The sequence below is a fragment of the Ranitomeya imitator genome, chromosome 6 (assembly GCF_032444005.1).
Source record: "Ranitomeya imitator isolate aRanImi1 chromosome 6, aRanImi1.pri, whole genome shotgun sequence".
Classification (NCBI taxonomy): domain Eukaryota; kingdom Metazoa; phylum Chordata; class Amphibia; order Anura; family Dendrobatidae; genus Ranitomeya; species Ranitomeya imitator.
Genome location: NC_091287.1, coordinates 294,699,086 through 294,726,958, shown reverse-complemented (window position 1 = coordinate 294,726,958; position 27,873 = coordinate 294,699,086). Strand labels below are relative to the sequence as shown.

The 27,873-nt window shown below is 45.6% G+C and overlaps 1 long non-coding RNA gene across 2 annotated transcripts in view; it reads left to right on the top strand.

Annotated features, from left to right (window-relative positions):
* Nucleotides 1–27,873, top strand: part of LOC138641377 (uncharacterized) — a 56,891-nt gene that overhangs the window by 3,801 nt on the left and 25,217 nt on the right. Inside the window, exon 3 of one of the 2 annotated variants that reach the window (XR_011313803.1) lies at nucleotides 21,270–21,445. This is a non-coding gene — a long non-coding RNA (uncharacterized lncRNA). Of the gene's footprint in view, nucleotides 1–21,269; nucleotides 21,483–27,873 lie in introns of those variants that run through there. The other variant, XR_011313802.1, reaches the window with a different exon arrangement.

Here is a 27,873-nt window from a genome sequence, read left to right as displayed (position 1 = left end):
CATCACGTGATTAAAAACTGACTAGATGCACACTTCTAAGCTCTGTGTAGAATCAGGAGGTCTCATTTCTCTGCATGAATCATCACTGCAAAAGTCCCTGTCAAGGGGAGAGAAGTGGCTGGGTCAGTAGTTGAAATAGGGGCTGACTTATGCAGGAAATAGAGCTTTCCTGTTTCTACATAAAGCAGAGAAAGAAGAAGAATTAACTGGGTAGAAAGACAAATTGAGAAATTGTAAGTACACAGTGCTAAATAATATGACGACTGCAATGTATTAAGAGGATAAAAACTTCAATGGAAGTGCTTATTTAATCATGTCCCCATAGTCCCCACGTACAGCTACCCTATGCAAAGTATGTCCCTTATAAACAGTACAATGATCCCAGAGCTTCTCTATACGCAGTATAATAGTATAATGCCCACAGCTCCTCTATACAGTAGTATGATAATCTGCCCACAGCGTCCCTATATATAATATGATGAGCCTACAGCTCCCCTAAATAGAGTATGATGGGCCCACAGCTCCCTCTATACACAGTACAATGAACTCCCCAGTAGTCCTCACAGTGTATGATAGCACTCACCCTGTACAGGGTGGGCCATGTATATGGATACACCTAAATAAAATGGGCATGGTTGGTGATATCAACTTCCTGTTTGTGGCACATTACTATATGGGAGGGAGAAAACTTTTCAAGATGGGTGGTGACCATTTGAAGTCGGCCATTTTGAATCCAACTTTATTTTTTCCAATGGGAAGAGGGTCATGTGACACATCACACTTATTGAGAACTCATGAGTTATTTACAAGTTTCTTTTTGTTTACAGCTTTACAGCCATTAATATGTCATAGATATTTCTCCATTGTGCTCATGGCCATCACAAGTTTGTAGCGGTCGATATTGGGGCCTATGGACGCTCCAATGATTCGCAAGTTTTTAAAGTGTCTGCAATGGGGCGTCATCTCTATGGAAATACCTTCCAATTTCCACCCCCAAGACCGCTGCCTGAATCTCGGGGCCACCAATGCCTTTTGTATGTGTTGGAGATGAAGCGTTCCAACTCTTGGAACACCTGCTGAAGCCATACTCAAGTAGCGGATTGACGCCAACTAAAAGAGTTTTTAATTACTGCCTCACACAAGCACGAAGTATGGTGGAGTGCGCTTTTGGGATTCTAACAGCCAAATGACGAGTTCTTTTGACCGCTATCAAACTGAAGACTGACACTGTTGAAGAGGTGGTTATAGCTTGTGTGGTTCTGCACAATTTTGTTATATGCAAGGAACAGATTTCCATTGATAACCACTTTGAAGACACCACCTAGCATGATTATCAGAACATTACTTATAGAAGTTCCAGAATGAGGGACAAATTTGCTGAATACTTTATTTCACCTCAAGGAAGAGTACACTGGCAGGATGAGATAGTTTGAAAAATTAGTCTTGACCCTTGTTACCCAAAGTACTGGACCTGGTTGGGTTTTATCTAAACTTTTTTTCATGTTGTACCCAAAGTATTGCGCCTGGTTGGGTTTTACCCAAAGTATTGTTCCTGGTTTGGTTTTAACCAAAGTATTGTACCTGTTTTACCCAAAGTATTGTACCTTGTTTTACCCAAAGTATTTAACCTTATAATTTAATAAATGAAACACGGGATCCAAGAACTATAATTTCTCCTTGCAGAGAGTGACATGTTAAGCATGTCGAGATGAGGAGACTTCAAGCAGAAATGCTCCTCTGGGAAATCTAGTGCCACCTATTGGAAGTAGCAATCCTAACAGTCAATATCGACCCTTTACCGAGCCTTGTCACGTGACTTAGGATAAAAGCCAAACCAGAATCTCAATTTGCAGACACTGTGTTTCGGGGTACTGCTCCTCATCAGTGCAAAGTGGAGATCTGGTTACTGTCCGTTTTTTCGCCGCAGACAAAAAACGTAACTTTTTTACAGACTCCGGATAAACATTTTTTGCCCTCGAAAGATGGACGAAACGTGAGGCCATCTGGCGCAATCCGGCGCTAATACAAGTCTATGAGAAAAAAACAGATCTGGCGGCATCATTCGCCGGATCTGTTTTTTTTTTTAATTGCCAGATTGAGCCTAACGCCAAAAACCTGAAGCGTGAAAGCAGCCTAACACATGAGGAGTGGATAGAAATTATGTTGATAGAAATAAAACTTGGCACTCAACTTAATTTCAGAATCCAGAAGTGATTTAATGCAGTCTGTTCAATATGACAAAACGTTTTGGTCCTTCACAGACCTTCGTCAGTCTATTATCAGCATGGAAAAAAACAAAGGAAAATGATAAATAAAATAGCAAGAACATCCTCATAATGCAGGATTGTGGAAGTGCCAGGGATTAAGGTATAAGGAAAAAAGGGGGATAAGGGAAGGGTACCTACCCGATTGCTTAAAGAGAATGTATAGGAGGTAAGTATTTGTTAATGTAACCCCTTCCCGACCCATGACGCCACGTAGGCGTCATGAAAGTCGGTGCCAATCCGACCCATGACGCCTATGTGGCGTCATGGAAAGATCGCGTCTCTGCAGATCCGGTGAAAGGGTTAACTCCAATTTCTCCCGATCTGCAGGGACAGGGGGAGTGGTAGTTTAGCCCAGGGGGGGTGGCTTCACCCGATCTGCAGGGACAGGGGGAGTGGTAGTTTAGCCCAGGGGGGGTGGCTTCACCCCCCCGTGGCTACGATCGCTCTGATTGGCTGTTGAAAGTGAAACTGCCAATCAGAGCGATTTGTAATATTTCACCTATTAAAACTGGTGAAATATTACAATCCAGCCATGGCCGATGCTGCAATACCATCGGCCATGGCTGGAAACACTAATGTGCCCCCACCCCACCGATCGCCCCCCCAGTCCTCCGATCAGTGCTATGCATCGCTCCGTCCTGTGCTCCGCTCCCCCCGTGCTCTTGTCCGCCCCCCCCATGCTCCAATCACCCCCTCATGCTCCGATCCAACCCCCCTGCACTCCGATCCACCCCCCGTGCTCCGATCCACCCCCCGTGCTCCGATCCACCCCACCCGTGCTCCGTTCCACCCCCCTGTGCTCCGCTCCACCCCCCCGCGCTCCGATCCACCCCCCCATGCTCCGATCCCCCCGTGCTCCCCCCCCCATCATACTTACCGATCCTGCCGGGGTCCGTCCGTCTTCTCCCTGGGCGCCGCCATCTTCCAAAATGGCGGGCGCATGCGCAGTGCGCCCGCCGAATCTGCCGGCCGGCAGATTCATTCCAAAGTGCATTTTGATCACTGAGATATAATCACAGTGATCAAAATAAAAAAAATAATAAATGACCCCCCCCCTTTGTCACCCCCATAGGTAGGGACAATAAAAAAATAAAGAATTTTTTTTTTCCACTGAGGTTAGAATAGGGTTAGGGTTAGGGTTTCGGTATGTGCACACGTATTCTGTTCCTCTGCGGATTTAAACTGCTGCGGATTTATGGCGGATTTACCGCGGTTTTTCTGCGCGTTTCACTGCGGTTTTACAACTGCGATTTTCTATTGGAGCAGTTGTAAAACCGCTGCGGAATCCGCAGAAAGAAGTGACATGCTGCAGAATGTAAACCCCTGCGTTTCCGTGCAGTTTTTCCGCAGCATGTGTACAGCAATTTTTGTTTCCCATAGGTTTACATTGAACTGTAAACTCATGGGAAACTGCTGCGGATCCCCAGCATTTTCTGCAGCGTGTGCACATACCTTTAGAATTAGGCTATGTGCACACGGTGCGGATTTGGCTGCGGATCCGCAGCGGATTGGCCGCTGCGGATTCGCAGCGGATTGGCCGCTGCGGATTCGCAGCAGAGTTCCATCAGGTTTACAATACCAAGTAAACCTACGGAAAACCAAATTCGCTGTGCCCATGGTGCGGAAAATACAGCGCGGAAACGCTGCGTTGTATTTTCCGCAGCATGTCAATTCTTTGTGCGGATTCCGCAGCGTTTTACACCTGTTCCTCAACAGGAATCCGCAGGTGAAATCCGCACAAAAAACACTGGAAATCCGCGGTAAATCCGCAGGTAAAACGTGCCTTTTACCCGCGGATTTTTCAAAAATGATGCTGAAAAATCTCACACGAATCCGCAACGTGGGCACATAGCCTTAGGGTTAGGGTTGGAATTAGGGTTGTGGTTAGGGTTGTGATTAGGGTTATGGCTACAGTTGGGATTAGGGTTAGGGGTGTGGGGGGGTTAGTGTTGGAGGTAGAATTGAGGGGTTTCCACTGTTTAGGCACATCAGGGGTCTCCAAACGCAACATGGCGCCACCATTGATTCCAGCCAATCTTGTATTCAAAAAGTCAAATGGTGCTCCCTCACTTCCGAGCCCCGACGTGCGCCCAAACAATGGTTTACCCCCACATATAGGGTATCAGTGTACTCAGGACAAACTGCGCAACAATTACTGGGGTCCAATTTCTCCTGTTACCCTTGTGAAATTAAAAAAATGCTTGCTAAAACATCATTTTTGAGGAAAGAAAAATGATTTTTTATTTTCACGGCTCTGCGTTGTAAACGTCTGTGAAGCACTTGGGGGTTCAAAGTGCTCAACACATATCTAGATAAGTTCCTTGGGGGGTCTAGTTTCTAAAATGGGGTCACTTGTGGGGGGTTTCTACTGTTTAGGCACACCAGGGGCTCTGCAAACGCAACGTGACGCCCGCAGACCATTCCATCAAAGTCTCAATTTCAAAAGTCACTACTTCCCTTCTGAGCCCCGACGTGTGCCCAAACAGTGGTTTACCCCCACACATGGGATATCAGCATACTCAGGAGAAACTGGACAACAACTTTTGGGGTCTAATTTCTCCTGTAACCCTTGGGAAAATAAAAAATTCTGGGCTAAATAATTATTTTTGAGGAAAGAAAACGTATTTATTATTTTCACGGCTCTGCATTATAAACTTCTGTGAAGCACTTGGGTGTTCAAAGTGCTCACCACACATCTAGATAAGTTCCTTTTGGGGTCTAGTTTCCAAAATGGGGTTACTTGTGGGGGGTTTCTACTGTTTAGCCACATCAGGGGCTCTGCAAACGCAACGTGACGCCCGCAGAGCATTCCATCAAAGTCTGCATTTCAAAACGTCACTACTTCACTTCCGAGCCCCGGCATGTGCCCAAACAGTGGTTTATCCCCACATATGGGGTATCACCATACTCAGGAGAAACTGGACAACAACTTTAGGGGTCAAATTTCTCTGATACCCTTGGGAAAATAAAAAATTGCAGGCTAAAAGATCATTTTTGAGAAAATACATTTTTTTTTTAATTTTCATGGCTCTGCGTTATAAACTTCTGTGAAGCACTTGGGGGTTCAAAGTCCTCACCACACATCTAGATTAGTTCCTTTGGGGGTCTAGTTTCAAAAATTGGGTCATTTGTGGGGGATCTCCAACGTTTAGGCACACAGGGGCTCTCCAAACGTGACATGGTGTCCGCTAATGATTGGAGCTAATTTTCCATTTAAAAAGCCAAATGACGTGCCTTCCCTTCCGAGCTCTGCCGTGCGCCCAAACAGTGGTTTACCCCCACATATGGGGTATCAGCGTACTCAGGACAAACTGGACAACAACATTTGTGGTCTAATTTCTCCTATTACCGTTGGCAAAATAGGAAATTCCAGGCTAAAAAATCATTTTTGAGGAAAGAAAAATTATTTTTTATTTTCTTGGCTCTGCGTTATAAACTTCTGTGAAGCACTTGGGGGTTTAAAGTGCTCAATATGCATCTAGATACGTTCCTTGGGGGGTCTAGTTTCCAAAATGGGGTCACTTGTGGGGGAGCTCCAATGTTTAGGCACACAGGGGCTCTCCAAACGCGACATGGTGTCCGCTAACAATTGGAGCTAATTTTCCATTCAAAAAGTCAAATGGCGCACCTTCCCTTCCGAGCCCTGCCGTGTGCCCAAACAGTGGTTTACCCCCACATATGAGGTATCGGCGTACTTGGGAGAAATTGCCCAACAAATTTTAGGATCCATTTTATCCTATTGCCCATGTGAAAATGAAAAAATTGAGGTGAAAAGAATTTTTTTGTGAAAAAAAAGTACTTTTTCATTTTTACAGATCAATTTGTGAAGCACCTGAGGGTTTAAAGTGCTCACTAGGCATCTAGATAAGTTCCTTGGGGGGTCTAGTTTCCAAAATGGGGTCACTTGTGGGGGAGCTCCAATGTTTAGGCACATAGGGGCTCTCCAAACGCGACATGGTGTCTGCTAACGATGGAGATAATTTTTCATTCAAAAAGTCAAATGGCGCTCCTTCCATTCCGAGCCTTACCATGTGCCCAAACAGTGGTTTACCCCCACATGTGAGGTATCGGTGTACTCAGGAGAAATTGCCCAACAAATTTTAGGATCCATTTTATCCTGTTGCCCATGTGAAAATGAAAAAATTGAGGCTAAAAGAATTGTTTTGTGAAAAAAAAGTACTTTTTCATTTTTACGGAGCAATTTGTGAAGCACCTGGGGGTTCAAAGTGCTCACTATGCATCTAGATAAGTTCCTTGGGGCGTCTAGTTTCCAAAATGGGGTCACTTGTGGGGGAGCTCCAATTTTTAGGCACACTGGGGCTCTCCAAACGTGACATGGTGTCGCTAAAGAGTGGAGCCAATTTTTCATTCAAAAAGTCAAATGGCGCTCCTTCCCTTCCAAGCCCTGCCGTGCGCCCAAACAGTGGTTTACCCCCACATATGAGGTATCAGCTTACTCAGGACAAATTGGACAACAACTTTTGTGGTTCAGTTTCTCCTTTTACCATTGGAAAAATAAAAAATTGTTGCTAAAAAATAATTTTTGTGACTAAAAAGTGAAGTGTTCATTTTTTCCTTCCATGTTGCTTCTGCTGCTGTGAAGTACCTGAAGGGTTAATAAACTTCTTGAATGTGGTTTTGAGTACCTTGAGGGGTGCAGTTTTTAGAATGGTGTCACTTTTGGGTATTTTCAGCCATATAGACCCCTCAAACTGACTTCAAATGTGAGGTGGTCCCTAAACAAAATGGTGTATGTAGTACTTAGAGCTGGACAAAGGCTGTATTTGAGTTTTATGTGATGTGGTTTATGAGGTCTGCAATAAACCAGCCGGACTTTTAAATAGAAACGGTTCCTGTGATACCTCACATTGCTCCAAAGTGAGTAGCATTATTACTTTTGGTGATAGAAGTACGGGTGGCATTCTCATGGAACATGTGTGACTGCTACAGAAGTACTACATGTCATGGGTGAAGGCAAATACAAGCCAGAGAGTAACATCAGACAGCATTGAGGACCTAATTATACACCTGGTGCAAGCTCAGCAGGAGCACCAGCAGCAGCAGCAGCAGCAACAACAGCTACTGCAGCAACAGATGGAACAATAGGGGACAAGTAAGCTGTTTATGTAACAGCTCCAGCAGCAGCAACAGCTCCAGCAACTGCAGCAGCAACTCCTGCAACAAATACAGAAAAAGCACCAGCATCGCCAGCAACAGCACTGACAATAGCAGCAGCAAATTGAATTACTCACAGAGGCGGTTTGTGGCACGGTTGCAGCTCCAACTCCAAGGTCAGCTAATGATTTTTCTATCATAAGGTGGTGAGCAGAGCCTTGCAAAAAATGATCCCGGGTGATCATATAGAGGTGTTTTTAACCATTTTTAAAGGGTCAATGATGGGGAGAAAACTCCCTTCAGTGCAGTGGGTGGAAGTCCTGGCACCATACTTAACGGGGGAGCCACAAAAGGACTACTATGATTTAGCACTGCAGGATGCCAAAGAATATGCAAAATTGAAAATGGAAATTTTGGTGAGCTTGGTGGTGACAATGTATGTTAGGCACAATGGATCTGGAGCGCCCCCCCAGACACAGGGCCACAAGTCACTCGATACCGGTCCCTTCTCCTTCGGTTCTGCGGTTGTCACGGTGGCTGGACCCGGTCGTGACTCTGCTAAGGGGTGTCCAATGAAGCTGGTAGTACAATCAGTCAGGGGTTCGTGACGCCACCTGTGGTGTTCGGTCAGGGTGACCGACGCTGCTGTGGGGTCCGCCGGGGTGATGGAATGGCAGCTGGATGGTGTACCTTCCCATAGGTGAAGTATGTCCCCAGGGCTTCCCAGTAGAGTGGAGGGTGATGGTGTGAGGTGCAGGCAATAACGAGGACACAAGGTTGCAGTCTCTTTACCTTTTTACTGAAGCCTTCAATATACTCAGTCCAGAGCACGTTCAACCGGGCTATCAGAGACCGGCCGGTCCGATGGGCACATCCAGAGTTTCCCTTGCAGATGGAAATCGTTGCCTACCAATAGCGCCTGTGTGTTGTAGTCCTACCCTGCTAAGCATTCGGAATAGTCCTCATAACTGCTGCTCTCGTTCATTCTCTACAGCTTCCTTTCTCTCTCTCGTTTTTTGGTTCCAGATGTTGCTAGTTTCTAACGTCCCCCAGATATGTTAGGACTAGGACGCCACCCGTATGACAGGAAGGCTTGGAGGTCTTCCGGGACCCTAGAGACGCCCCTCTCCCAATGTTGCCCCCTATGTCTTCGTAGGTGTAGAAGGTAGACAGCCAACCTATGATTAACTGTCCAGCGGAATTTGAAGTAAGGCCTGAAGTCAGTTACTCCTACGGTGATCCAGCCACCGACTACGCGCCTCAGTAAGATGTTGCCTTCCTCTCTCGGCACGACTCTTACTGGCTCTCCTTTGTGCTGATCTCGTTTATACTGTTCCACAATATTCTTCCCTTCTTGTCTCTTTCTTAGGATACTACCGCAAGGTGTGCAGGCGTGGTTCTGTTACGTTCTGTTCAGTTCGCTAGGCACCTGCCAGGTTCCCACGCCTGACAGGGACCCCCCTGTGTCTTCTCCCCGCAACACCCCCTGCCACGGGATGTTGCCTGGTTCCAACCCAGTCAGCTTCTCACTAACTTCCTCCCCAGCCCCTAGTTTTACCAGTGTGAGGAGTGGCCCAATAATTAAAGCCTTTTTCTTCCCCTAGTGGCCGGAGTGTGAAGTGTAATGTGTTCTAGTGATACCTGGTCAGGAGAACTCTTTAGTGCCATCAGACGTACCGCTGCTCCCCTTAATGGCAGAGCGCTATACTGCAACGACCAGGTCTCTGGGGCGCTGCACTCCCCCCCCCGGTTAAATCCAGTACTCCTGGACTGGGAAAGAAGAACAACAATATAATACAGTGCAAGACATACAAAAATTTTTGAATGCTAAGAACAAGTAATTAGAAAAGGTGCTTCCCTTTATGGGAGGTAAGGACACTTAAACGTTGCAAACAATAACAAGAAAAATATTTTTAAATAACATTTTTGACTATAAACAACTCTCAGTACCCAGCCGGGTATTCTACTAAGTGCAAACTTTTGAACAATAAGTTAACTTTTCCTTTAAGGGCGTGTTCGCTGAACCCACTAAAGGCCTACTATAAAATGCTACATAACTCGTTTCTTCCCATTCTAACTTCCCCAATGCAGGACCGCCTAGCTCCTTGGCTAGGCCTACTGTCATTGTACCAACCATCTTTCTACGTTTCTCAAGAGGACCCTCTCTCTAACCCCTACGGGTTCACTTCAAGCTTTCCTGTCCTCTATCTTTACCAACATTATTAACTATCTAAGTTCTTCAACATTATTAACGTCTCAATTAAACAATCATCAAACATTCCCTTTAAGAGGGACCCCAGTCTCTGGTGCAGACTCTCTTTCGGCAACAAGTTCGCAATCAGCAAGTCCTTCTGCATCAAGTCTTCGCAAAGTCTTCTTCGACTTATAAAACCAGTAGGAAGCACCTTTAAGAAGATGCAAACTATTTACAAGGCAGTTCTGAATCATTCACCGTCCATGATCCGGCAGTCTTTAAACAATGATGAACTTGTACAAAAGTAGAAAAGGAATGGAAGACAATAGGGATCCCGGGTAAACAAAGGGATCCCTAAGAGTTAACCCTGAACGGGTTTAAAGTAGCAGCAACAGCAGGAAACAGTTAACTATATACATTTTTCGGTTCTTTGAGGTTTATTTCTATAATAGGTTGCAAGGCATCCATCGGTAACGAGCACTTCCCGGCCATGACAGCTCTGGTTCCGTGTTCTCGCCTGATGCGGTGTCAGTGTCATGGGTTCGTCCCTCAGATGCGGACAGGTCTCTCGGTGTCTGGATCCGAATGTCAGCTTTGGTTGCAAGTTCAGTAGCGGCGATAATGCACACTGTGATCACAGGGGTGGAATTCGTCAAGTCCGGGTTAGTCGTAGTCAGGACAGCAGGTGGCGCCACTACCGGCTCGCATCGGTAGACATTCCGAGCGCACCACCCTTGCGCACTCCGATGGCAGGTGTATGTCACCTGGTCCCCTTGTCTTGTGAATTCTGTTATCGAACTCCCTCCTGTGGTCATGAATGGTACTTCGGCGAGTTCTGTCCATGGACTCCCTCTGGTGGCTGTGAGTGGAGCTGCTGGTTCTGAGGTTCCTTCCACAGGTGACTTAGTTTATTCTTTGGCTGGCTGCTCTATTTAACTCCACTCAGATCGTTACTCCATGCCAGCTGTCAATGTTCTTGTACTGGTTCAGTTCGCTCTTGGATCTTTCTGGTGACCTGTCTACTCCAGCAGAAGCTAAGTCCCTGCTAGTTAATTATTTGTTCATTGTTTTCTTGTCCAGCTTGCTATCATGATTTTGCCTTGCTAGCTGGAAGCTCTGGGATGCCGAGTGGCACCTCCGCACCGTGAGTCGGTGCGGGGGTCTTTTTGCATACTCTGCGTGGTCTTTTTGTAGTTTTTGTGCTGACCGCAAAGATACCTTTCCTATCCTCAGTCTGTTTAGTAAGTCTGGCCTCCTTTGCTGAAACCTGTTTCATTTCTGTGTTTGTGACTTTCATCTTAACTCACCGTCAATAGAGGCGGGGGGCTGCCTTTTCCTTTGGGGAATTTCTCTGAGGCAAGGTAGGCTTTATTTTCTATCTCTAGGGCTAGTTAGCTCTTAGGCTGTGAAGAGGCGTCTAGGCAGAGTTAGGTACGCTCCACAGCTATTTCTAGTGTGTGTGATAGGATTAGGGGTTGCGGTCAGCAGAGCTCCCACTTCCCAGAGCTTGTCCTGTGTTAGTTTAACCATCAGGTCGTTCCGGGTGCTCCTAACCACCAGGTCCAAAACACCCTTGGTACAGCAGTTGATTATCCCATCTATCACGGCGTGAGGTTTTCACGTTGTAGCTAGTAAAGAAGATTTCTGTCGGTAGCCCCGCTTCCTGTATATAGCCCCAACCCCTCTTCGGGTGAAAGGCTAGCACAGTTCCCCGCCTTACCGGACTTCCTTTTCTGCGTTCTGTCTTTGGTTCTGTTACTTTTGGTGGGTCACTTTGTTCTGTCTCTTGTCGGTCTTTCCAGTGTAATATCAGGCATTGTTTATACTGTTCCCAAGTGAGCGCAGCAATGCTGAGGCCCTCCTGCCTGGTCCCGTCTGGCCCCATCCTCGGGTTATCCCATTGGAAGATCATCCCGTCGTCGCTTACACACAGTGGTATCCCCATAGTCGTCGGTAGTGGAGGCACCAACTTCTCCATAGTACCGGGAACCATAGCCACCAGCTCGGGAGCAGGGAATCGATTACCGTCAGGACGGGGAGCGGTCACGGGAACTGGATCGGTCAGGTGGGCAGGGGCGTTTTCCATACCTCCGTCTGATGTGGTTCCACCGATGCCGATCGGTTCCGCTGATAAGGACGCTGGAGTCAGCTGCGGCCCGGACTGCGGTTCTTCCGAAGCGGTTCTCGGTGACAGTTCCGACCTCCATCGCTTCACATTGGCTGGCTCCACACTCGGAATAGGCTGACTCGGCTCCTCCGCCCGCGGCTCCAAGAAGCCCGAATCCTCCAGCTGCGGTAGATTTGAGTACGGGTCCACCTCCGGCTGAGGGGGACAGGCCAGGATCACTCCTTCGTCGTTCGGGTACCCGCTGGTCATCATCCCCACTCCGGGGTCTGCGATGGCACCCACACGCTGCTCCTCCATTTCCGGAGGGTCGAGCTCCTTCCCGTCTTGGTTCCCGCCACTGCAAATCAGGGGGCGGTTCTCCTCTGCTTTGGGGCAAGTCGTCCTCCCGCAACAGTAGTCGGAGGGAGCGGTCAGCACTTCTGGCGCCACTTTGATAGTCTCCTCCCATGGCACGCCCTCCTTCTTCTCCTGCGCTCCTCGTGGCGCGGCAATGGTGGCGGTTTTGGCGGGAATCTTTTGGCAGATAGCAACACACAGTCTTTGCAATAAATCACAGTCCAACACGTTCCAATCACAGTTCCAAGGCACACATGACCTGCTTCTCAGGCTTAAGTACGATCCTGTTCGTGACGCCAAGTTGGAGCCCCCCCCCAGACACAGGGCCACAAGTCACTCGGTACCGGTCCCTTCTCCTTCGGTTCTGCGGTTGTCACGGTGGCTGGACCCGGTCGTGACCCTGCTAAGGGGTGTCCAATGAAGCTGGTAGTACAATCTGTCAGGGGTTCGTGACGCCACCTGTGGTGTTCGGTCAGGGTGACCGACGCTGCTGTGGGGTCCGCTGGGTGATGGAATGGCAGCTGGATGGTGTACCTTCCCATAGGTGAAGTAGGTCCCCAGGGCTTCCCAGTAGAGTGGAGGGTGATGGTGTGAGGTGCAGGCAATAACGAGGACACAAGGTTGCAGTCTCTTTACCTTTTTACTGAAGCCTTCAATATACTCAGTCCAGAGCACGTTCAACCGGGCTATCAGAGACCGGCCGGTCCGATGGGCGCATCCAGAGTTTCCCTTGCAGATGGAAATCGTTGCCTACCAATAGCGCCTGTGTGTTGTAGTCCTACCCTGCTGAGCATTCGGAATAGTCCTCACAACTGCTGCTCTCGTTCGTTCTCTACAGCTTCCTTTCTCTCGCTCGTTCTTTGGTTCCAGATGTTGCTAGTTTCTAACGTCCCCCAGATATGTTAGGACTAGGACGCCACCCGTATGACGGGAAGGCTTGGAGGTCTTCCGGGACCCTAGAGACGCCCCTCTCCCAATGTTGCCCCCTATGTCTTCGTAGGTGTAGAAGGTAGACAGCCAACCTATGATTAACTGTCCAGTGGAATTTGAAGTAAGGCCTGAAGTCAGTTACTCCTACGGTGATCCGGCCACCGACTACTCGCCTCAGTAAGATGTTGCCTTCCTCTCTCGGCACGACTCTTACTGGCTCTCCTTTGTGCTGATCTCGTTTACACTGTTCCACAATATTCTGTGCACACACACAGCAGCCCTGCCCCGCCTCAGGCTCAAGTTAATTGTGCACCTGTGTCTCAGCCTGTCTCACCCTTCATCTTTGGTGCAGGTTTGGCAGTGTGGAAGCCAGATCTGAAATGTCCGCACTGGACCTGATCGGCCTTTACCTGCGCTTGCCTTTCCTGGCACCATGGGAGTGATTCTGTAAATGCTCCAGGTACAGTTAGCATTTAATGTGGTCCTTTTTTTTTTTTTTTTTATACTCTTTATACATTCAGGAGGCCATAATGGCACAACGTAAATAAAATACGAAGATTAGGACTGCCCCATTATGAGATTGCCGTGAAGTGGCGGGGTAGCTCAAAGAATTGATCAATTGTTTGATAAATGTCTCATATTTGAAATACAGTTAGAATTTATGTGCAATTGCACTTCAGTTATTGCGTTCTGACCATAAGCAGTGCTGGCTTCTTCCCTGTTTTTTTTGCTCCACAATATTCTTCCCTTCTTGTCTCTTTCTTAGGATACCACCGCAAGGTGTGCAGGCGTGGTTCCGTTACGTTCTGTTCAGTTCGCTAGGCACCTGCCAGGTTCCCACGCCTGACAGGGACCCCCCTGTGTCTTCTCCCCGCAACACCCGCTGCCACGGGATGTTGCCTGGTTCCAACCCAGTCAGCTTCTCACTAACTTCCTCCCCAGCCCCTAGTTTTACCAGTGTGAGGAGTGGCCCAATAAATAAAGCCTTTTTCTCCCCCTAGTGGCCGGAGTGTGAAGTGTAATGTGTTCTGGTGATACCTGGTCAGGAGAACTCTTTAGTGCCATCAGACGTACCGCTGCTCCCCTTAATGGCAGAGCGCTATACTGCAACGACCAGGTCTCTGGGGCGCTGCACTTCCACCACTGAACATATCACCATGACAAACCCCCTCACTCCCAAATGTTTGATTTGCTGCACCTCATCCAAAAGTGGTTGCAGCCGTAGTCCTGTACTTCAGCGCAGATGGCAGAGCAAGTGGTAATGGAATGGTTTGTGCATTCCTTTCCGAGCCCAATACACACTTTGATTGCCCAGGGATATCTCCGGAACACCGATGACTTGGTCGGACTAGTTGAAAGGTATCAGGGGGTCGATGGTTCCTTGGAGAGGCAACTCACTCCATACTGAGGGCGGAGGTTAAAAAGGGGATAGACATCCAAAGTCCAAAGGGGCGACAGAGGTCATGCCAAGGGTCTCATTGAGGAATGTAATCTTCTGGGGATGTCACGGAGGAGGTAGCATATCCGGAAGCTGACATTCCTCAGATAGTGGTGACCAGAAAAAATATTGTGTCCTCCCAACATAGAGACCTAACTTTAAAAGAAGTGTTCACTATGTAACTGTTATAAGCGGCATTACACAGGAGATGGGCCAACACCAGATTTCCTTAAGTTATGATAAGTGGGAACTTACTTTATTGGGTTATTAATGTCAGAGAGGAAATAATTGTTAGTAACACCACCGCATAGATGGAGGGTGTTGGACATGGCCCATTCACATTTCTTGGGTGGCCATCTGGGTGACGACAAACCCCAAGAACTGGTCAGGTGGAGGTTCTATCAGCCTGGATGTCACCAGAAAATCCTAAGGTATTTCAAGTCTTTTCCTACCTGCCAGTTAACCACTCCCACCTCTCACTTCTGTAATTACCTCATGCTGCTACCCATCAAGGCATGGCAAGACATGGACCCCTTTGAAACTGCATGTTTGCTGGGAGATTGAAGACATCACAATAGCAGAGATGCTGTTGAAGGCCCCAATACAGAAATGTCAGAAATTGAGATGGGAACTGTTCTCAAATTTGCTGGGGTATACAGATTTCATAGAACACAAGGTTCTCATGGAACCTCATAAGCGAGTGAATTCAAAGCCCTACTGAATTCCAGAGGCCCACCGAGAACTGATCTCCAAGGACGTGAAGCTTATGCTGAATCTCAGAGCCATTTGAGGAATCTAAGAGTAGCTGTTCTAACCCAAATGTCATTGATCTAAAACCCGACGGAGAATGGAGATTCTGTAATGATTATTGGAAACTGAATGAAGTCTCCAAGTTTGACGCATATCCGAAGCTGCGCATTGATGAGCTGATCGAGAGACTTGGGCTGGCAAAGTTCATAACCACCTTGAATCTAACAAAGGGATACTGTCAAATCCCCATATCACAAGAAGCCAGGGAGAAGACTGCTTTCTCTATGCTCAATGGTTGCTTCCAATATGTCCAGATGCCATTTGGACTGCAGAGAGCTCCAGCCACTTTCCAGTGGGCCATGGACCGGATTCTCACACACCATAAAAATGACGCTGCAGCACACCTGGACGATATCATTATCTTCAGCCCATATCGGGGAATGTCCAAGCTGTGTTTAATGCTCTCAGGAAGGTGGGGTTCTCTATAAATCCCCAAAATATGTGCTATGTCAAAAGAGGAGTGTGATACTGTGATATGGTGTGAATAATTCTCTCTATAGTCATTTTTTTACTGATTGTAGGAGTGTTGTCCTGTTGCTCTGTATGATTCTGTGTATCCCCTCTAATGTGACGACACAGCATTTAATGTTAATTATCCAGACATCTATTTTCAGTAGGTGAAGGACCATAGACTGTCACCGTATGGGTTTTAAAAGTTTAGTTTTGATATTTTTGAATGAGTGCCATTTACCTCTTATATCTGCTCCTACAGGGTATTGTCTGCTATCTTTGTAAGACAGTGACACAAGATAATTGATCAATCGATGTCTGATAATTTGTTGATTGATCACTGTGTAGTTCCCTGTGGCTTGTTGATCTGCAGAGCAGAGGATAAACTATGCATATTGATTAAATTCTCAAACAATGTGAGATGAACCCTTGACCCCTCCCCTATGATCTGTGGAGGATGACCTAAAACACAAATGTAGGTATAAAGAGGACGTTTTCTATCCTTCTGAGAGAGACAAGTAAGATAGATCCTGTGTGGGATGCTGAGGCTAAAGCAAGCACCCCAGAAAGACTTGGAGAAACCTGGATTGCCCTGGAAATACTGCTGGAGGAACCTATACAGAGGAGTATCTGGAGTCGCACTGCCATATCTATTTCTAAGAGGAAGATTGTGATTCTCATTTCCCGGGGCATTTATCCCATTACTGGACTGTATCTGTGTTCATGGACTATTTTATCCTCTGTGTGGTGGATTGCTTTACAAGCCTTTCGGTTTGCATGTAATAAAGGTTCTTGGGACTGTTCACTCATCTATCGCTCTGTTGATTGTGTGATACCAGAGCAGGACCCTGTGACAACTGGTGGAAAGCAGTGGGACCAACACAGTGCAACTCAATGGAGAACCGCCCACAGAGTGAAGACATAAACTGTGCAATATCTCGTCTACAGGAGAGAGCCAGAGATCTGGGCCTGAACTACCAGGGACTGACAAAAGAGGCCTTAATTGATCTACTGGTGGGTGCTGGCCAGACAACCTCCTCCCAGATGTCTAATGGACAAGCACCGGAGACGGGGATCCCCATCTCAAAAAGCCAGTGGGTGATGTGGTATGAAGAAAAGATGGCGGTTCTGGGCCCAGGGGTCTCTCAGGAGTAGAAGCAAGAGGCTGCTCGCTGAGCACAGTAGAGACTAGATAGATCCTTTGTGGGATGTCAAGGCTATGGCAAGCACCCCAGAGAAACTTGGAGAAACTTGAATTGTCCTGGAAATACTGCTGGAGGAGCCTACATTGAGAAGTATCTGGAGCCGTATCGATCTCTAAGCGGAGGATTGTGATTCTCATCTTCCGGGGCATTTATCCTATGACTGGACTGTATATGTGTTCCTGGACTATTTATCCTCTGTGTGGTGGATTGTTTTACGGACCTTTTGGTTTGCATTATATAAAGGCTCTTTGGACTGTTTACTTATCTTTCGCTCTATCGAGCGTGTGATACCAAAGTAGGACCCCGTGACAGGAGGCCAAATACCTTGCATTTGTGGTAGGTAGAGGCAAAATCAAATTCCTGATCATTAAAGTTGATGCAATCCAGAACTAGCCAAAACCACTCTTAAAAAAAAAAGTTGGGCCTTTTTCGGAATTGTAGGGTACTACAGGAGATATATTCTAAACTTTGTCATAGTGTCTGCACCCCTGATTGTCCTCTGTAAGGGGCCAAAATCAGTGAGAACCAAATGGACGTCAGTGGCAGAGACGGCCTTTCAAGAACTGATTAAGAGAGGTCTACTTTCAGGAGATACATGGAAAGAAACATCCTGTTCTCTACTTAAGTAGGAAGCTGTTGGCATGTGAGAAGAATCAGTCCATTGCAGATAAGAAATGCCTGGCCATAAAGTGGGTGAACACATTGCTATACTGACTCTTAGAGTGAGAATTTAAATTAGTGTCAGACTATGGCCCACAGGTGGATGAGGAAGAAAAAGGGGAAAAATGCTTGTGTTACCCTCTGGTTTTTAGCCCTGCAGGATTTCCACTTCCATGTAGAACACAGAGCTGATAGTTGACAGAGCTGACATTGTAAATCCGATGCCCTGTCGAAAATCCTATGTTTAGTGGTAGAAGGTGCCAAGTCCACAGCTTTAGACAGACGGGGAGGTATGTAAAGTGACTGTTAGACACATAGCAGATGGGAGATAAAATTGTAGTAATGCTTTAGTGCATATAAGACTAAAAGGGGCTAATCGGCCATGACAGGTTGATTATGAGCAGCTGAACGGCTGCTCACCATATTTTCACTCCTGGGTTTGGTTCATTTGATAAAATGACACCTGTTTGTCTCACACATGTTGTGTATATGGAGGTGTGCAAATCTCCTGGATTGATTGCCTTTGCTAAAGGATCATGAAGCTGGACTCTAAGAACCAGCACCATTGAATGGACTTTTCACTTTAAGTTGTACTGTATATGTGTCACGGAGTTACCACGACAGAGCAGTACCAGAAGACCACGGCGTCTGACGGCTTCTGCTTCATCGCTGAGAAGAAGCACTTCTCCTGTGTATTAAAGGTGTTTTGTTTTCTTTCAGCAGGACAGGGGTTAATAGGCCATGTGCAAATTCCTGCTTTCAGCTGTGCTCCGTTAGCCACTCATCTCTCCTATAAAAGCTAGGCCTTCTGGTCAGATCCTTGTCTGAGATAGCACTTGCTTGATAGACCTGGTGTAATGAGGAGCTGGTGTTTGGAGAGCTGGAGAAATTTATTGTGCAACAGTTGTATGGTTTGTACGCTTGGAAAATTCCTCATCCCTTACCTGCTTTATTTACCTTCCCCATCCTTCACTCCCTGGTGGTACCTCTGTTATTTGTGAGAGCATATTTTGTAACATAGTAACATAGTTAGTAAGGCCGAAAAAAGACATTTGTCTATCCAGTTCAGCCTATATTCCATCATAATAAATACCCAGATCTACGTCCTTCTACAGAACCTAATAATTGTATGATACAATATTGTTCTGCTCCAGGAAGACATCCAGGCCTCTCTTGAACCCCTCGACTGAGTTCGCCATCACCACCTCCTCAGGCAAGCAATTCCAGATTCTCACTGCCCTAACAGTAAAGAATCCTCTTCTGTGTTGGTGGAAAAACCTTCTCTCCTCCAGACGCAAAGAATGCCCCCTTGTGCCCGTCACCTTCCTTGGTATAAACAGATCCTCAGCGAGATATTTGTATTGTCCCCTTATATACTTATACATGGTTATTAGATCGCCCCTCAGTCGTCTTTTTTCTAGACTAAATAATCCTAATTTCGCTAATCTATCTGGGTATTGTAGTTCTCCCATCCCCTTTATTAATTTTGTTGCCCTCCTTTGTACTCTCTCTAGTTCCATTATATCCTTCCTGAGCACCAGTGCCCAAAACTGGACACAGTACTCCATGTGCGGTCTAACTAGGGATTTGTACAGAGGCAGTATAATGCTCTCATCATGTGTATCCAGACCTCTTTTAATGCACCCCATGATCCTGTTTGCCTTGGCAGCTGCTGCCTGGCACTGGCTGCTCCAGGTAAGTTTATCATTAACTAGGATCCCCAAGTCCTTCTCCCTGTCAGATTTACCCAGTGGTTTCCCGTTCAGTGTGTAATGGTGATATTGATTCCCTCTTCCCATGTGTATAACCTTACATTTATCATTGTTAAACCTCATCTGCCACCTTTCAGCCCAAGTTTCCAACTTATCCAGATCCATCTGTAGCAGAATACTATCTTCTCTTGTATTAACTGCTTTACATAGTTTTGTATCATCTGCAAATATCGATATTTTACTGTGTAAACCTTCTACCAGATCATTAATGAATATGTTGAAGAGAACAGGTCCCAATACTGACCCCTGCGGTACCCCACTGGTCACAGCGACCCAGTTAGAGACTATACCATTTATAACCACCCTCTGCTTTCTATCACTAAGCCAGTTACTAACCCATTTACACACATTTTCCCCCAGACCAAGCATTCTCATTTTGTGTACCAACCTCTTGTGCGGCACGGTATCAAACGCTTTGGAAAAATCGAGATATACCACGTCCAATGACTCACCGTGGTCCAGCCTATAGCTTACCTCTTCATAAAAACTGATTAGATTGGTTTGACAGGAGCGATTTCTCATAAACCCATGCTGATATGGAGTTAAACAGTTATTCTCATTGAGATAATCCAGAATAACATCCCTCAGAAACCCTTCAAATATTTTACCAACAATAGAGGTTAGACTTACTGGCCTATAATTTCCAGGTTCACTTTTAGAGCCCTTTTTGAATATTGGCACCACATTTGCTATGCGCCAGTATTGCGGAACAGACCCTGTCGCTATAGAGTCACTAAAAATAAGAAATAATGGTTTATCTATTACATTACTTAGTTCTCTTAGTACTCGTGGGTGTATGCCATCCGGACCCGGAGATTTATCTATTTTAATCTTATTTAGCCGGTTTCGCACCTCTTCTTGGGTTAGATTGGTGACCCTTAATATAGGGTTTTCATTGTTTCTTGGGATTTCACCTAGCATTTCATTTTCCACCGTGAATACCGTGGAGAAGAAGGTGTTTAATATGTTAGCTTTTTCCTCGTCATCTACAACCATTCTTTCCTCACTATTTTTTAAGGGGCCTACATTTTCAGTTTTTATTCTTTTACTATTGATATAGTTGAAGAACAGTTTGGGATTAGTTTTACTCTCCTTAGCAATGTGCTTCTCTGTTTCCTTTTTGGCAGCTTTAATTTTTGTGTGAGTGGAGTTTTCTTTTTACCCTTGTCTTTGTTCCCCTGTTTGTCGGGTTGGTGTACTGTTGTACACGGTAGCGCCTCTCATCCCCGGGTGGGAGGGGGACAGACGCAGGGCGACAGTCAGGAGACAGGGCGAGGGCGGAGACCCCGGCATCCTCGCCATCTGAGGTATCCCGGGGAACAGGGCGAGTTAGGGCCAGGAAAGGTGCCCCTGGTCCCAGTTTACCCGCCAGTCCAATCGTGACAATATGGCTGTATTTGAATTTCTTGTGATGTGTTTTATGAGGACCTCAATAAAACAGAAACGGTTCCTGTGATACCTCATATCCTTCCCAATCGAGTAGCATTTTTATACTATCTAAAATATTTGTACACTGGGAACACATCAAAAGAAGTGTGTAATGAGAAATTGGCCAATTGTTTAGATTAAGTTTCTATATTATATATGTTTTTGTACAATGACTATTACACAGATCTCAAGGCATTCATAGATAACATACCCACAGAAGTCAATAAACATCATGGTCCATGTAACTGTTGTAAATCCTAGCTCTATATGCCAATATCTGCAGCTCAGGCAAGTTGATCTCTCATCATATACAGAAAAAAAAGAAAAATGTAGAGTCGAAAAATAAACCCACATTAGAAAAGAGTTTAGTGTTTCATTAGTTATTCTAGTAATAAAAACAAGGATGATACATTTCTTCTAACATCATAAATGGCATTGTAAATAGGAGGATGATGAAAAGGGGTGAGAATATACAGTAACTGGCAGATGGTAGAAAGTAGAAACTTTTGACCTGACAACTCTTCCCTTGTTCCCAGGAGAAGAATAACAAAAGCAGGAGGCAAAGATGGATACTTCTACATTTTAAGAAATAGTATAGAATCTCAAGATACGGACAGAAGTAGAAAAGAAGAGGAGGATGGGAACACAAAAGTGCTCTGAAAACAAGAAGGTACTGAGGAAGCAAGCACACAGCTTTGAATTGGAACCCCGAGTAAGAAAATATTTTATTAAAGGAATATTACATTTTATTTAGCTTTTATTTTTTTTATTTTAATTTTATGTAGAAGAGGAAATCATGCAGTTTTCTTATATGCATGTCTTTAAAATTCTTCTCATGTATCTTTCTATATGAATAAATTAGCCCCTCTCTTCACATCAATGAAATCGCCAACACATTATCAGAACTTACTGCTCGGATCTCCAGGCAAATACCATTTTATACAGTATGGGCGTAAACATGACACCAATACAGGTTGATACTTTGGTAGCACAGCAAGCCTTTTATCCTGTAAGCAGCTGACTAATGCTGGCTTATGGCCTTTTAGTCATCGGATACTAGTAAAGGTGGCAAGATGACACCACTACATTATGCCTCTTACTTTCACCTGGCTACATGTAAGGAGAAATTGGCTGTAGTGGTCGTCAGAGGAACAGAATTAGATGATTACAAGCTTTTTTTTGGATGTAGTCACAAGATTGGTAGGGGGCATTATATCTTTAAGGGAGGTTTTGGGAAGGATTGTTACTTTGAATGGGCACTTAAGGGGCATTGCTACTTTTATGGGAGCTTTAGAGGGCATTTTTACATTAAGGGAGTACAAAGAGGAAATTATTTTTTATGGGACATACAGGAACCCACATGTTGGAAAAAGAAAGAAGTGATATTTTTACACCGAATGGTAATGGTGCACAAGATATTCAACATATGCACAAAAACGTAAGATGTTAGCTGAATACTACAAAGATACGGCAGAGTGATCTAATAAAAATATAGAAGATCACTTTTGTAATTAAGGCCTTCTGGAAAACGTGCGTTCAAAGCCAATATCCAATATGCCTCCTGACAACAGAGTGCACGTTCCCATTAACCCCCTCTGATTGATCTAGTTACTCTCACAATTCCTTTAACCTTTAAACTCCCAAATTGCCTTTGTGCGTTTCCAAAAAAGTTTAGATAACCCCAAAATATTTGTATGGCTTGCAGCAGTGTCAGGATTCGCGGCAGTAATGTGCTTGCTTATCCTTTCCTTAAGACTCCTTGTAGTGCAGCCTATATAATATTTATTGCATGCCACACAGGTTGCCATATAGACAACGTGGGAGGTATTGCAGTTAATATAGGTTTTAATTCTATATTCCTTTAAAGTGATATTGTTAACATATTTATCCGTCCAGTCTATATACTGGCACAATCCGCAGGTTTTCTCACCACACTTAAAGCACACAGTATATGTTAACCAGGTAGGTTTATGAGAACTGGAAGTATATAGAGATGGAGATGCCCCAGATTTTTTGCTTTTCTTGGGACACATCTATATCCTGCTGAAAGAATTTGAGATAAAACAGGATCTTGATATAACATTGGCAAATGCTTGTGTATTAACTTAACAATATCCTTATAATTTGAACTATACAAGGTTGGGAAAGTGGGGACATTTATTTTGCTTTTATTACCGTTGCTATTGCCATTGATTTCAGACAACAGAGAATTTCTAGATCTTTTGTCAGCTTTTTTAGCAGCTCTGTTGTGAATTCTGTGGCTGAGTTCACTTCTGTGGTCACAAGTGGTATTGCAGTCTCTGGGCTTCCTCCCTCAGGTGTTTTGGTGAGCTCGTTGGCTGCCTTGCTATTTAGCTCCACCTGAGTCTGTCTTCCTTGCTCCTTGTCAATGTTCCAGTGTTGGATCTGAGCTACTGCATCTTTCCTTGGGCCTGCTGCTCTGCTAGATAAGTGCTTCTAGTTTGTTTTCTGTTTTTTCTGTCCAGCTTGCTATTAACTTTTGCTGGAAGCTCTGAGAAGCAAAGGGGTGCACCGCCGTGCTGTTAGTTCGGCACGGTGGGTCTTTTTGCCCCTTTGCGTGGTTTTCGTTTAGGGTTTTTTGTAGACTGCATAGTTCTCTTTGCTATCCTCGCTCTGTCTAGAATATCGGGCCTCACTTTGCTGAATCTATTTCATTCCTACGTTTGTCTTTTCATCTTGCTAACAGTCATTATATGTGGGGGGCTGCCTATTCATTTGGGGTATTTCTCTGAGGTAAGTCAGGCTTGTATTTCTATCTTCAGGCTAGTCAGCTCCTCAGGCAGTGCCGAGTTGCATAGGTAGTGATAGGCGCAATCCACTGCTGCTTATAGTTGTGTGAGGATAGATCAGGTACTGCAGTCTACAGAGATTCCACGTCTCAAAGCTCGTCCTATTGTTTTTGGTTATTGCCAGATCTCTGTATGTGCGCTGATTACTGCACGCTGTGTTGCCTGATTGCCAGCCATAACAGTACAAGGAGACCCACCAATGATTCCCAATAGAGGGAAAAAAGAAATCCTGACATCATTTTTTTTTCTTAGCTCTGTCTTCAGTCTTTTTTTCCCCCTAGACATTAGAGTGCTTCAGGACACAGCTGTGGACATGGATATTCAGGCTCTGTGCTCCTCAATGGATAATCTCGTTGTAAATGTACAAAAGATTCAAGATACTATTGATCAGAAATCGATGCTAGAACCAAGAATTCCGATTCCTGATTTGTTTTTTGGTGACAGAACTAAGTTCCTGAGCTTCAGAAATAATTGTAAGCTATTTTTGGCCTTGAAACCTCATTCTTCTGGTAATCCTATTCAACAGGTTTTGATTATTTTTTCTTTTTTGCGCGGCGACCCACAGGACTGGGCGTTTTCTCTTGCACCAGGAGATTCTGCATTGAGTAATGTTGATGCATTTTTCCAGGCGCTGGGATTGCTTTACGATGAGCCTAATTTAGTGGATCAGGCTGAGAAAAATCTGCTGGCTTTATGCCAGGGTCAGGATGATGTAGAAGTATATTGTCAGAAATTTAGGAAGTGGTCAGTACTCACTCTGTGGAATGAATCTGCACTAGCGGCTTTGTTCAGAAAGGGTCTCTCTGAAGCTCTTAAGGATGTAATGGTGGGATTTCCTATGCCTGCTGGTTTGAATGAGTCTATGTCCTTGGCCATTCAGATCGGTCGTCGCTTGCGCGAGCGTAAATCTGTGTACCATCTGGCGGTATTGTCTGAGAGTAAACCTGAGCCTATACAGTGCGACAGGACTATGACTAAAGTAGAACGGCAAGAACACAGACGTCTGAACAGACTGTGTTTCTATTGTGGTGATTCTACTCATGCTATTTCTAATTGTCCTAAACGCACTAGGCGGTTCGATAGCTCTGCCGTTATTGGTACTGTACAGTCCAAATTCCTTTTGTCCATTACCTTAATGTGCTCTTTGTCATCGTATTCTGTCATGGCGTTTGTGGATTCAGGCGCTGCCCTGAATCTGATGGATTTGGATTATGCTAAACGTTGTGGATTTTTCTTGGAGCCTTTGCGGTGTCCTATTCCGTTGAGAGGAATTGATGCTACACCTTTGGCCAAGAATAAGCCTCAGTACTGGGCCCAGCTGACCATGTGCATGGCTCCTGCACATCAGGAAGTTATTCGCTTTCTGGTACTGCATAATTTGCATGATGTGGTCGTGTTGGGGTTGCCATGGCTACAAACCCATAATCCAGTATTGGATTGGAACTCTATGTCGGTAACCAGCTGGGGTTGTCAGGGAGTACATGGTGATGTTCCATTTTTGTCTATTTCGTCATCCATTCCTTCTGACATCCCAGAGTTCTTGTCGGACTTTCAGGATGTATTTGAAGAGTCCAAGTCTGATGCCCTACCTCCGCATAGGAATTGTGATTGTGCTATCGATTTGATTCCTGGTAGTAAATTCCCTAAGGGTCGTTTATTTAATTTGTCCGTACCTGAACACACCGCTATGCGCAGTTATGTGAAGGAGTCCCTGGAGAAGGGACATATTCGCCCATCGTCGTCACCATTGGGAGCAGGGTTCTTTTTTGTAGCCAAGAAGGATGGTTCGCTAAGACCGTGTATTGATTACCGCCTTCTTAATAAGATCACTGTTAAGTTTCAGTATCCCTTGCCATTGATTTCTGACTTGTTTGCTCGGATTAAGGGGGCTAGTTGGTTTACTAAGATTGATCTTCGTGGTGCGTATAATCTGGTGAGAATCAGGCAGGGAGATGAATGGAAAACGGCATTTAATACGCCCGAGGGTCATTTTGAGTATCTGGTGATGCCGTTCGGACTTGCCAATGCTCCATCTGTTTTTCAGTCTTTTATGCATGACATTTTCCGTGAGTATCTGGATAAATTCTTGATTGTTTACTTGGATGACATTTTGATCTTCTCAGATGATTGGGAGTCTCATGTGAAGCAAGTCAGAATGGTTTTCCAGGTACTGCGTGCTAATTCCTTGTTCGTGAAGGGATCAAAGTGTCTCTTCGGTGTCCAGAAAGTTTCATTTTTGGGGTTCATCTTTTCCCCTTCTACTATCGAGATGGATCCGGTTAAGGTTCAGGCCATCCAGGATTGGACTCAGCCGACATCTCTAAAAAGTCTGCAGAAATTCCTGGGCTTTGCTAATTTTTATCGTCGCTTCATCTGTAATTTTTCTAGCATTGCCAGACCATTGACCGATTTGACCAAGAAGGGTGCTGATTTGGTTAATTGGTCTTCTGCTGCCGTGGAAGCTTTTCAGGAGTTGAAGCGTCGTTTTTGCTGTGCCCCTGTGTTGTGTCAACCTGATGTTTCTCTTCCGTTCCAGGTCGAGGTTGATGCTTCTGAGATTGGTGCAGGGGCGGTTTTGTCACAGAGAGGTTCTGGTTGCTCAGTGTTCAAACCATGTGCTTTCTTTTCCAGGAAATTTTCTGCTACTGAGCGTAATTATGATGTGGGCAACCGAGAGTTGCTGGCCATGAAGTGGGCATTCGAGGAGTGGCGTCATTGGCTTGAGGGTGCTAAGCATCGCGTGGTGGTTTTGACTGATCATAAGAACCTTACTTATCTTGAGTCTGCCAAGCGCTTGAATCCTAGACAGGCCCGTTGGTCGTTATTTTTTGCTCGTTTTGATTTTGTGATTTCATACCTTCCGGGCTCTAAAAATGTGAAGGCGGATGCTCTGTCTAGGAGTTTTGTGCCCGACTCTCCGGGGTTATCTGAGCCGGCGAGTATCCTCAAGGAAGGAGTCATTGTGTCTGCCATCTCCCCTGATTTGCGGAGAGTGTTGCAGAAATTTCAGGCTAATAAACCTGATCGTTGTCCGGCCGAGAAACTGTTCGTCCCTGATAGGTGGACTAGTAAAGTTATCTCTGAACTTCATTGTTCGGTGCTGGCCGGTCATCCAGGAATCTTTGGTACCAGGGAGTTGGTTGCTAGATCCTTCTGGTGGCCATCTCTGTCACGGGATGTGCGTGCTTTTGTGCAGTCCTGTGGAATTTGTGCTAGGGCTAAGCCCTGCTGTTCACGTGCCAGTGGGTTGCTTTTGCCCTTGCCAGTCCCGAAGAGGCCTTGGACACATATTTCGATGGATTTCATTTCTGACCTTCCCGTTTCTCAAAAAATGTCGGTCATTTGGGTGGTCTGTGATCGCTTTTCTAAAATGGTCCATCTGGTGCCCTTGGTTAAATTGCCTTCCTCCTCTGATTTGGTGCCTTTGTTCTTCCAGCATGTGGTTCGTTTACATGGCATTCCTGAGAATATTGTTTCTGACAGAGGTTCCCAGTTTGTCTCGAGGTTCTGGCGAGCCTTTTGTGGTAGGATGGGCATTGACCTATCTTTCTCCTCGGCCTTCCATCCTCAGACTAATGGCCAGACCGAACGAACCAATCAGACCTTGGAAACATATCTGAGATGTTTTGTTTCCGCTGACCAGGATGATTGGGTGTCATTTTTGCCGTTGGCTGAGTTCGCCCTTAATAATCGGGCCAGCTCGGCTACCTTGGTCTCTCCATTTTTCTGCAATTCTGGGTTCCATCCTCGTTTCTCTTCAGGACAGGTTGAGTCTTCGGACTGTCCTGGTGTGGATTCTGTGGTGGACAGGTTGCAGCAGATCTGGACTCAGGTAGTGGACAATTTGACCTTGTCCCAGGAGAAGGCTCAGCTTTTCGCTAATCGCAGACGCCGTGTGGGACCCCGACTTCGTGTTGGGGATCTGGTTTGGTTATCTTCTCGTCATATTCCTATGAAGGTTTCCTCTCCTAAATTTAAACCTCGTTTTATTGGTCTGTATAGGATTTCTGAGATTCTCAATCCGGTGTCTTTTCGTCTGATCCTCCCAGACTCCTTTTCCATACATAATGTATTCCATAGGTCGTTGTTGAGGAGATACGTGGCACCTATGGTTCCATCTGTGGAGCCTCCTGCCCCTGTTTTGGTGGAGGGGGAATTGGAGTATATTGTGGAGAAGATTTTGGATTCTCGTGTCTCTAGACGGAAACTCCAGTATCTGGTCAAATGGAAGGGTTATGCTCAGGAAGATAATTCCTGGGTTTTTGCCTCTGATGTCCATGCCCCAGATCTTGTTCGTGCCTTTCATGTGGCTCATCCTGGTCGGCCTGGG